This window comes from Dermochelys coriacea, chromosome 3, assembly GCF_009764565.3.
Source record: "Dermochelys coriacea isolate rDerCor1 chromosome 3, rDerCor1.pri.v4, whole genome shotgun sequence".
Lineage (NCBI taxonomy): Eukaryota > Metazoa > Chordata > Testudines > Dermochelyidae > Dermochelys > Dermochelys coriacea.
Genome location: NC_050070.1, coordinates 164,499,720 through 164,512,001, shown reverse-complemented (window position 1 = coordinate 164,512,001; position 12,282 = coordinate 164,499,720). Strand labels below are relative to the sequence as shown.

At 40.8% G+C, this 12,282-nt stretch overlaps 1 long non-coding RNA gene across 1 annotated transcript in view; it reads right to left on the bottom strand.

Moving 5' to 3' along the window:
• LOC122459502 overlaps positions 1-11,865 on the bottom strand; it is a 43,773-nt gene extending 31,908 nt beyond the window's left edge. Inside the window, exon 1 of the long non-coding RNA XR_006280240.1 lies at positions 11,780-11,865. This is a non-coding gene — a long non-coding RNA (uncharacterized LOC122459502). The remainder of the gene's footprint in view (positions 1-11,779) is intronic.
• Positions 11,866-12,282: the final 417 nt, after the last annotated feature.

Genomic DNA, 12,282 nt, shown 5'->3' with positions numbered 1-12,282 from the left:
GTAACATTAAACTGCTTAGCCACAGATGTTTTTCAAGATTAATATCTGTACAATGTTTTAAGATATACCAAAATACTACTTTAATATTTTCATTAGTACTATTTAATTTCAACGTTCTCAGATGAAATTTTACTTTAGAGTTTTGTTCCATCCCAATGGCTAGCAAAAGATGCTGGGCTAGGTCCACAAAAGGACTTAGGTATTGCGACACTCATAATTTAAGAGCAAGATATTACTACTGAGTAGGGAGCCTATCAGGAAGTTCCAGAAAGAAGACAGACATCCAGGACCCCACTCATCTAGTAACCTGGGTGTATGAGATGCAGACAGTTTGTGGGGGCTGAGCCAGGGAAGTAAAGGAAGAGTTACTGCCATGGGATTCTGACTGCCATGCCCAGACAATTTACAGGCCCAAGATAGCTTGCGCATGGCTGGGACAGCCCACTTTTGTGTCCTGAACCCAGAGAGGCACCATGTCAGGGACTGGGAGTTGGCTTTCTGTAGCAGGAAGAGATACCACTGCTCAGTTGTTCTCTGAGGCAAGGAGACAAGGAACAAAGAACCCAGGACCCACTGGTCTTAAGGTGGGCCACAGAGTTGCCCTGGAGGGAGGAATTAGTGGACTCTACCACTCTGGGTGACCAGGAGCATTTTAGGAGGGGGCTACGTAAGTGTGACTACATTACTGTGTGATCTCAGTTTCAGTCTTGGTTTTCAGAAAATATATCCAGTCAATTTGTGGCTGATATAGAAACAGTGGGCAAGGAGGACAAGGGGTGAAAGGAACCTCCTTTCCCTCAAACTGTTCTGCAGAGGAGTCTGCTATAATTTGGCTGATTGATTTGCTGAAGTTCAAGGGATGGGCTCTGGTCCTCATTGCCCTAGAGTGGGTATGTCATACATCTGGCTGAGGCCATGGCCTTGTACCCTTCTCTGCCCCATACACCAGACGATAGTCAGAAGGCTGATCTAGGGTAGCAGGACCAAAGCCTGGCTCTCTACCCAAAGGTAAAATCTTTCAAAAAAATATTTGAACAAAATCTTTTCAGCAATCTCAGATTTACAATGGAATGAAACAATACAAAATAGTTTTTTCTCATAGTAAAAAATATTCTACCCAGGATATTTTTGCAGGGATACCTCAAAACCAGTTGAACTTTGAAACTTTAAACCCAGAGCACTTAAAGAGATTGTGTTTGTTTCTAAGCAATAAAAGACCTTTTGTTACAGGATGAAAAAGCTTCCTAACACCTGAGCTGCGCAAACTCAGTAATATTTCCATAAAATGTTTCTGCAGAGTCAAGTTAAGGAAAAAAGTGAAAGTGGTCACAGAATTTGAGAAGTGTGATGGTTCAGCAAGCCTGAATGTGGGCTTGCATGCATAGAACATCTGCTTCTGCAGCGTGAAAAGAAAAGGAGTACTTGTGGCACCTTAGAGACTAACAAAATTTGTTAGTCTCTAAGGTGCCACAAGTACTCCTTTTCTTTTTGCCAATACAGACTAACACGGCTGCTACTCTGAAATCTGCAGTGTGGTTACCTTTCTAGCTACTCCACAGAGGTCAATAACTCATCAATGCCATCTCTTTATGCTTAGTTGTATGTGTGCTTAGGGTCCATAAAACACATGTATAGATCTTTTACATGCTCCCTGCACTTTTGGACCATCTGTCTCAGGGAGAGAATTGTGGTATCAAGAATATATAGCGTCATCACTTCTAAAACCACATTGTCTTTACTATAGGCTTCCAATGCATCTTGTTTGGGATCAGGCTAGCAAACAGTGGGTCAGATTCTCTATTGTGATGCTGGCTGCAGATGACCAGCAGAAAATTCCCATGGTATAGGGGAACTCCTTGCTGGTATAAATGTGCTGGATCTGGGTCCTGCTCTAGCTGCTTGCTACCCCACCTGACCTCAGTGTAGGGGGTGTGTGTAGTGTCTGGGGAGGGAGGGAGCATGCAGAATTGGGGGGATGTGGAGGAGTGGAGCTAGATGTATGCCAATTTGTTAGTGGCATATGGCCCAGTACTACAGAAAGAGTGCAACTTAGAGCAGCCTAGCAAGTGTCCTAAGCATCACCAGGACTAACACAAATCAGCCCTTAGGATCAGGTCTCTGATGCTTCCATATCTAACACAGGAGAGAACCTAGCTCACTGTCTTCATTGCCACGTTGAGCAGAACATTAATGGCTTGAGCAGAGCTGTACAAATAGTTGATTATTCAGTTTTGTGCCCTAACCAATAAAACTCAAAAAAATTATAATTTCATTTTCGGTTGAACAAAACATTTCCTTTAACCCAAAATACAGTATAACGTTTCATGTTGAATTCTTTTTCCTGGTCTAAAAAATAAAATTGAAGTAAAATTGGAAACAAAACATAATTTTGAATAAAAAAACATCAAGATGTTAGAAAATATCAAAATGACACATTTTCTTTTTTTCTGGATTTTTTTTTGACGGAAAGAATTTGGTGAATTTGACACAAATTTGTTCAATGTTTCAGTCAACCTGAATCTGCCTTTTTCAACAAAAAGAAATTTCATCAAAAAAATTTCTCTCGGCACTAGTCTTGAATTCTTAAATGTTTTCCTTTTCCGCTTCTCATTCTGTGGTGTTGTTACTACCGAGTCCTTCTCAGTTCTCTTGTGTTTTTACTGTTCCCTAGAATGGATGGCACAGTGACCTTAATGCACCCTGTCATTCAGCAGTGAGTCTTAGGGTATGTCTACACTGCAATTAAAAATCCATGGGCTGGCCTGTGCCAGCTAACTCAGGCTCACAGTGCTTGGGCTGTGGGGCTGTTTAACTGCAGTATAGACATTTGTGCTTGTGTTGGAGCCAGGGCTTTGGGACCCTGCAAGGGGAGAGGGTCCCAGAACTCAGGCTCAAGCCTGAGCCTGAATGTCTATACCACAACTAAATGGCCCCTTAGTGCAAGCCCTGTGAGCCTGAGTCAGCTGGCACTGGCTAGCCAGGGGTGTCTAGTTGCAGTGTAGACATACCATTAAAATACAGGGAGCATGCTGCCCTTTCTATCTCTCTTGTTAGCTTATAGTCCTCATGATCCATTTCTTCTTTAATGTACAGTAAGCAGCATGAGCTGTGGGGTCTGAAGGCCACCACCCTGGGTCCTCTGAATTGGCTGTTCCACCTTATATTCTGTCCTCATGAACATTACTTTCTGCTCCACAATCATTGGAGTCCTTGAAGGGCTTTAGCAGTGGCACTATCTCTCCATCATTAAGTTATTTATTAAGTGTTATATCTAGAGGCCCAAACTGGGATTGGGACCCCATTGTGCTAGACATTCTACAGACACATTCTAAGAGGTGGTATGTGTTCGGAAAAGCTTACAATCTAAAGAGACAAGACTCACATGGAATGGGAGACAGGAAGTATTATCCGCATTTTACAGATAGGAAACTGAGGCCCAGAGAGATGATGTGACATGCCCAAGGCCACACAGGAGGGAGGATTCTACTGTAGTGGTTCTATACTAAGCCACAAGCACATGCAATTCCTAGGGAATCCACATTGCAGGGACATCACATTTGAGACAAATACTTAACAGTGCATTACTCATGAATTCATTTGTTAGGCTCTGGTAGTGTGCTAAGAATGTGCAAGGCACAAAGATGTGAGGGAAATGCATCTGCTACACATTTTAGACATATGTTAACAGTCTGTTGTTATTATCAAAATATTAATTAGACATAATTATTTTAGCTTTTAAGCACTAACAATATGGCGGTGGTGCATGATACCCAGATAAAGATAAACAGATAACAGCAAGATACATCAAACTATTATCTGTCTGTGATGTAGGTGAGTTAATGGTTCTAAGTGACCCTTCACTTTTTCATTTCCTCCCCTTGTCTAACCACAGTATGTAGCATTAAAAGCAATTTTTTACATTTAATATAAAAGGGAATCACAGACACCACAGCACATGGTGATGCAGCATCAGGTCTTTCAAGATGTTTTCTATCTAATGAGACAGACATGTCACCCATTGTCAGCAAATGGCAATGGGAAAGTACTGTGCAGAGCAGAGACTTGTCTAGATTAAGGGCTCCATTCTGGAAGATGTACCGCTGCTCAGTAATTTGCAGGAGGTGGGAAGGATTTGCAAGGATTGGCTCTATGTTATTTCACCTGAGTGGCACTTCTAAAGTAACAGACTCTCCTCCTCCTCCTCATGCTAAATAGTATTTTACATGACTAGTCCCCCCTTGGGATGAATTTTGGCCCAGGTGTCACAGTAATGCAGAGTTGGAAGAGGGAGCAGGCAGCCCCACACACCCCCAGTGGCGATGGAACACTTTTTATAGTGGGGGTGCTGAAAGCCAGCTAAGGAAACTGTAAAGCAGTGGTCCCCAAACTTGCGCCCTCCCCCCTTGCCCCGTCCATGTCTCCCCTCCCCCCCCAAAGCCGTGGCTCTGGGAGGAGAGGACACGGACAGAGGAAGGGGGGCGAGGCTGGGGCCACACCTGGGCACAGGTTTGGGAGCAGAGCCCCACGCACGAGGACAGCAGCCAGGATCCTGGGTGTGGGGCCAGGAGCGGAGCCCCGGTCACGGGCCGGGAGAGCTTCAGCACCACCTGCACCCCTAGTTCTCATGCCTATGCACACCGCTGCACCAGCTAACCACAGCATGACAGGTAATATAGGCTTGGCAAAGCCGCTTTGTTGTGTCCACACACAGGTTGGTAAGAAGAGCAGGGAACGGGTAGAGCCAAGGCTTTGCCCCCAACAACATTCCTGGTGTTGTAATTATGCTTCCTCATAGAAGACATGTGTGACAGTTATAGACCTGGCAAAGCATTTGCCTTTCCCAGAGTAGTATGGGGCTTGGAAGGGAGACTGGAATATTTCTTCCTCTTGGACTGCTCCAACACACAGCCCCTAGCACTTGAAACTGGGGTTTTTGTAAATAATGAAGAGGACCAGTCACCAGGGGTGAAAGTAATATTAAATTCTTACTGATACGGGGGCCAGGCTTCAGACAAAGAGGTGGGGCCAGGGGGGGTCAGCCTCCCCCAGCCAGCCCATCCGTGCTGCCTGGCCCCCACCGCCCGGGGCTCCAGTGGCGATTTAAAAGGGTCTGGGGCTCCGGTCACTGCATCGGTGGTGGGGCCGGGAGCCCATGGCCCTTTTAAATCGCAGCCCCTGGGCAGCTGCCCCTTTTGCCCTCCGCTGTCAGTGGCCTGGGAGGGAAGGCGGCAAAAGGGGCAATGATGTTAAAGCGTTGGCTCCCCTGTCAGCGGCCTTGCCGGTAGGGTAGGGGAAGGGGCAGCAACATTAAAGCGCCATGGTGGCGCTTTAACATGTTTCTGCGTACAGGCTTCTTACCAGTACACCATACCGGCCCACTTTCACCCCTGCCAATCACTGATTCAGAGCAATTTGGGTCACTTGGTAAGCTGGGCACAAGCAAACAACAGATGTTTTAATATGGCATTTATCGCATAGGATACTCTAACCTGGCAAGCAGTGACTCTGAAAAAGATGTGGGGGTTGTTGTGGATAATCAGCTGAACATGAGCTCCCACTGTGATGCTGTGGCCAAAAGGGCTAATGCCAATCTCAGGTATGAGTAGGGATGTTATTTTACCTCTGTATTTGGCACTGGTACCACTACTGCTGTAATACTGTGTCCTAGTCTGGTGCCCACAATTCAAGAAGGATGTTGATAACTTGGAGAGGGTTCCGAGAAGAGCCTTGGGGCTGATTAAAGGATTAGAAGACATGTTTTCTAATCCTTTAATTACCCCCATGACTCTTCTCTCAGCCCTCTCCAAGTTATCAACATCCTTCTTGAATTGTGGGCACCAGACTAGGACACAGTATTCCACCAGTGGTTGTACCAGTGCCAAATACAGAGGTAAATAAAGAGCTTCATCTATTTAGCTTAACAAAGAGAAGGCTAAGGCGTGACTTGATTACAGTCTGTAAGTACCCAGATGGGGAACAAATATTTGATAACAGGCTCTTCAATCTAGCAGAGAAAGGTATAAAAGTATTCAATGATTGGAAGTTGCAGCTAAACAAATTTAGCCTGGATATAAGGTGTATATTTTTTACAGTGAGGGTAATTAACCATTGGATCAATTTACCATTAGTTGCAGTGGATTCTCCATCACTGGCAATTTTTAAATCAAGTTTGAGTATTTTTCTAAAAGATATACTCTAGGAACGATTTGGGGAAAGTTCTCTGGACTGTGTTATATAGGAGGTCAAACTAGATGATCACAATGGTCCTTTCTGGTCTTGGAATCTGTGAATCTATTGTGCGCTGGGACAAAAACAGTTTGTGGAAAAACATGCTAGAGTCCATTAATTTTAATGGGACAACAGGTGGAGTAAGGGAAAAAACTGCAAGTAAGGGAATCAGAATCTGGCCCCAAAGATGTAGAGCCAAATTCTGATGCCCTTACATTCATCAGTACCTTACTCCACAATTTGTTCCATTGAGGTCACCAAAGTTATTTGCAGAGTAAGGTTTTATTAAACCAGAATAAGAATATCAGAATCTGACTTGTATTTTTGAATGTCTGCATTAGGCAACCACTGCAAATCTAAAGGAGAATGAGAGCGAGAGGGGAGAGGCCTTGCTCTTGTGTTTCTGTTTTCTTCAATGAAATGTGTTTTAAGGCCTTAAGGGAAAACAGATGCATTTTTACTGACCAATATAAGAAGCCAGTTTAACTGTATCCCTCCCATTAATACAACAAACAGAACTGAAGTGGGAAGACTCTGTAATTGCTTGTTTATTGAACTGAACAGATTATTAAAAGGTGCAATTAAAGATTAGGAAAGTATCTAGTGTCAAAGCAGTTAAAAGCATAGGCATCCCTACTGACCGCTTTTAAGGCGTTGCTATTCAATACAAAAACAAACGGTACTAGATTAAGTGCTGGGCACTCACATTACAAATTATACTAGTAATCTGGATTTCTCATTATAGAACCTCTGCCAAGTTCAGCCTATTGCCAAGGATGATTTAACTATTCAGAGTGTAAAGCTGACCTTGAGGCTCAGGGAGAAAGGACCTTAATTGCAATTTCATTGTTTTTTTCATGAAAAACTTAAATATTAGGCTGCCCTTCAAACCATAGGGGGAAAGATAAAATCTTTTCCATTAGCAGCTAAGTGTATATGAAAAAGTGATATATATTATATACTGAAGCTATATAAAAGCCAGACTCTGCCACCTGTACTGGGGTTGAATAATATCTTACTCCACAAGTTGTTCCATTGAAATCAGTGATACTAGTCCTGGAATAAGGTTATGCTGATCCTGAGTATGGGTGGCAGTATCTGGCTCAAGGGATATGTAGTTCTGAATTTCCAACACCTAATTAAGAGATAAGTATTCTTTTTTGTTATCAGTTAAGTTCTGAAGCAAATGGACTTTTAAGACATGCAGACTGGCAGGAGAGACATAAGGAAAAAGGGGGCATGGATGATAAATTTAACAAAATGAGATGGCTGCACTGAATTATTTGATTATAATTCTTTTTCTTTATAATATTTTAATGCACAGTACATCTAAAACAACATTAAAGTCACCTAGTGAGATAACCTCATATAACAAGCACTAGTCTGCATATGCTTTATACTCATCAATGCATTTTTAATTTTTTTTCAAGAAAGAAACTTTAAATTGACCTGTATTAGGGTCAGAAGTATTGATATATGTTAAGTTAAAGCTGTACATCTGTTCTTGAAATTGTTTTTCTAGCAATTGTTATAGCAATAACATAAAAAGCCTTTTAAATCTTCATTAAAAGGATGAAAAGGAGGTATGCTGCTTGTTACTGGACCTTTGTGTTTAAGATTTTCCTCCTATAGGCTGACTAGAACTGTATGCTGTGATTACTCCTGAGGGTTTTGTAAAATGCTATGGAAACAATTTGATATGTATAGTTTATGATTAATGCTGTATTCATTGGTAAAGCTTATTTGGTGCCAAGTCTCTAACAACAGATTTAGATTGCTTAAAGCATTGCTTAGACAGAATTTGAGTAACACAAGCAGGCAAACAATTGTTCATAATATTAATATAAAATTGATGTTTCACTTAAATGTTTAAATCATTCAGTTATCAAAGACACAGCTAGTTTAAATGTACAGACTAAAACTAGGATCTTTAGCTGCCTTTAGTTACATTTGCAGGGTTACCCCAGAATTTATTATCACATTGTTGCAATCCTTAAGTTATAGATATCATTTCAAAATATACTGGGCCAAATTCTCGACTTAGCATCATTCTGTTGAAGCCAGTGGAGTTCCACTGGTTGAGAATTTGACCACCTGATTTGTGATTATTGATATGATTATTGAAAATAGAGGTAGAATGTTAGGTTGCTTTCCATGTGGATAGCTCTACAGAGATGCACAAAGAGGAAGGATGCTCACTATTGTTGGGCAAACTGTAAACGTTAGCAACAAAAGACCTAGTAGGTCACCCCCTGCATGCAGTAGTGTCCTGTACAATAATAGGAATGTTATAATAATGATGACAATAGTACAATTATTATTATTTATGTAGTGCCCAAAGCCTGCTAGGAGCTATAGAGGAAGTAAGAAAAAAGGGTCCCAGTAGAACCTATGGCCTGAATGAAACACAGGCAGACAAAGAAAGAAGACAGACTACAATAAAAAGCAGTGATGCATAATAGTGTATGTCCTGTTAGATACACAATTTTTTGATAGATTGATGTATTCTTCCCTATTTCCTTCCTATTATGAACAACATTTGGTCAAGGGATGAGAGCAAAAGTTTAAAAGGGCTGGTGGAGACAAATGTGTTTTTAGGAAAGATTTGAAAGAGGAGAGGGTAAAGGTGTAACAGACAAGGTCAGGAAAAGCCTAGGGATCCCGATGTAAAGGGCCAAGTGGAACCTCCCAGAACCGTCAGCTGTGACAACAGGGATTTACAAAATGCCAGTTGGTTGATACTGTAATTTTATTTCCACAGACAGTCCTGGCATGAGTAGTGTCATGGGAGGGTTTAGTGCATCAAAATCTAGGTTGGATAATGATCATATTACTTACAAATTCAACCTACATCTTATATTAATTATTATTATTAATAATAATTTTATTTTATCTAGTCAGATTGTCTTACTCATGTTGAACAGTGCCTTATTCCGCAACAATCATTTACCTCATTGGGGCTTTCGTGGTGTGAGGTACTATTCAACGTGACTACAGTCATCTTGGTCTCAGAGCATTATTTCTTCTTCTTTTTAGCATTTATAAGGTTTACAAGGTTTAGGGAAGAAACAAACCAAACAAAAGAAGCAAAAATTCCACGAACAAACCGGCCTATAAACACACCAAGGAGGTGAGAAAGGGACAGATACCAAAGAGAGAATATTTGATGCAGGGACAGGTGCAGTAATAGTATCATATGCCCCCACAATGCATTACAAGTATTTGTAATTGCACTGAAACCCTACATTAACAGCTTGAGTTTTGGCAAGCGACTCTAGGCTCAGAGCCACAGGGCTCCCTTTTCTCATAGTGTACCTCTCCTAAGTCAGCCTGGTACAATCCAGTGATTAGCAGCGGTGCTAGTGCAGCTGTTGTGGAGGGAGAATATAGTGATGATATTGATGACATTGCTCATTTCTCCTGTAGGCTTAGAAATGGAATGAGGATTTGCCTTTCATCATTGCATCATCCATTTTATGCAGTCTGGTCTAGATGCAGGCACTAAGCCTGCTGCTACTAATTTTATTCTCTCTTGATCTTTTTTGCTTCAGCTGGTGTGACTAAAAATTTACTACAGTATTCATTAAAAAAAAGTTTTGCTAATATTGAAAGGGGGCTTTTGTAGCTGGCACCCTAGAATCAGACCCTCTAGAGTGCTGCCGGTTGCCAATTTGTTTTGTTAGCATTTGCTATTTTGAAAGAGCAATCTGTTACATATTTCTAACTCTCCTCTAATATAATGTACTGATTATTCAGTAAATAATGCATTTATATTGTGAGATATTTGTAGTTGTATGTTGTATGCTGAAATAATACATAAGGCCTTGAATAGATAAGAAATAAGATTTCAAAATTATTTTTATGTTTTGCAGGCCAAACAACATTAGAAACCCACTTGTCCCTGATGGACTTTCAACTATATTTTAGCATAGCTTTTAAAAGTTGGTTGTTACACCACTGTAGATGTGGCCTAAAAATCCAAAGGAGAATCAGAAAATACCAACTGTTTTTTATTAAGAGTGAGAGATTAAATCAACTCACTGGACCTGAAATTGCATGAGTACGTGAGGCAAAATTCCAGTTCATCTTAGTTCCAAAATATTCCTTCTCTCACTGAAGTGCCAGAGCAGGACAGGAAATCACAAACATCACATCACATCAGAACAAATGCTCATTGCCTGATCATGAAGGCAGGACACTGTAATCTAGTAACTGCTGAGAGCTTTTTTAAACAAAAGAACTCTTGTATGGGCTGTCACTTACTTTACACCAAACCAAAAAATAAAATAAAATAAAATAAAAATCTGAGTATACAGAAATTGTAACTGTAATAAGTAGATGTGGGTGAATAATGCAAAATATGTTCTTGAAAATAGGCTTCAATTCAGCCAGCACATAGTCATGTCCTTGACTTTAAGAATATGAGTAGTCCCATCCCTATTCAGCAAAATATTTAAGCATGTGATTAAAGCTGAAGACATAATTAAGTACTCTGTTGAGCGGAGGCCACAGTCACTTGAATTTTTCAATCAATCCTTGCATCTCTTTTGTGATAGCTTGCTGTGAATATCTAAGCAACTGGTTCTTATGGCCACAAATACTGACAAAAGAATATTCCAAAGTTGCACGGGTGAATATGCGTGGCAGGCAAACTTTACATTATTTGCATGTGCAATTAACTGCAATGGAAGTACTTGTGTATCGGTCCAGTTAGGAAACTGAAATATACCACGTATCTGATCTGCCCAGTGATGGCTGAACAACATGGCTTGGATTGCAAGTATGTTGATTCCTAGAATAATATAATACAAAAATAGAAACAATTCAAACAGTTAAAAAAAAATGGTGAAGCTGTGATCTTCTGTTGGAAATGCCACCAGCAGAAAAAAGGGGCTACATTAATCAGGTAAGTGCTGTATTGGGAGTTATTTGCTCACTTCTTGTCACCAGTTACTTTAACAATTGTGTTTGCTTGACATGGTTATGTGGTGTATAGAATCTAAGTGAAAGTTGCCAAACTATTCTTATTTTATTATTACTGTTCTCTTTTGTTGTTTATGACTTTTGTTGTTGGTTTCAATACACTTGATGTTGGGTGTGGTGAGCTGAAGCCCTCACCCTGGGAGGAGGAATTCTCTTTATCCCTTAGGTTACCAGCAGTGGTTACTACTCTTTTTCCCCATGCTGCTTGAGTACCTTTCTGCTGCTTGTGTATTTAAGTCTGTTTTGCAAAAATAACATCAGGACTGTGCACTGGACAATCCAAATACTGCTTAGCTTAGTTTCATCAATTGTTGTTGTTTGTGTTGCTTAGGGTACCAAGGCGTGGCTGCTGCTGGCTTTTCCTTTCTGAGCTGCTCTAAAATCTGCTATCCACTCCTCCCTCCCCCCGTTGTAATATTGTACATAGAAACTAAATGAATTATTGCCAGATGACCCAAGAAGACTTGCTGGCATATCTACAGTGTGTTCCCTGCTCCCCCGAAATCCTTCTGTAGACCAACAGCAATGACATAAACAACATCAACAAAACACTTGTATCTGTATTTACATGTGTGTTCAGTTCATATTATCAATAATGATGCCAGCATGGGGCATTTCCTGGGTATTATGACCTCTTGAGGTAAATGGATGAAGAATATGCTGCAGTTTATGGTATCAGCTCCTTCCAGCTAGTACTTAATCCTCAGGAAATGCCCTGAGAACTTGCATATTCAATTGTGAAAATGATTGCTAATCACTCTTTGTACTATATGACCTAGTCTGCTTAGCAACATGATCACCAGATCCTGAACCATTTAAAGTTAATAGGAGCTTTGCAATTGGCTTCAGTGAACATAGGGTCAAGCCCCAAGTGCTAGGAATGTGCACAGAAATGCATAAATGAATTAGCTTAATTATATATTTTACAAATATTTTAGGAGCTCATTAAAATGCCATTATACTATCACCACTGAACTTCAGCTGGAGTGCTGAGTGTCTAGATATTTCAGGTACAGTTGTTTTCTTTAGAACTGCTGATGCATGATTATATGGATGGGTAGACAGAAAGAC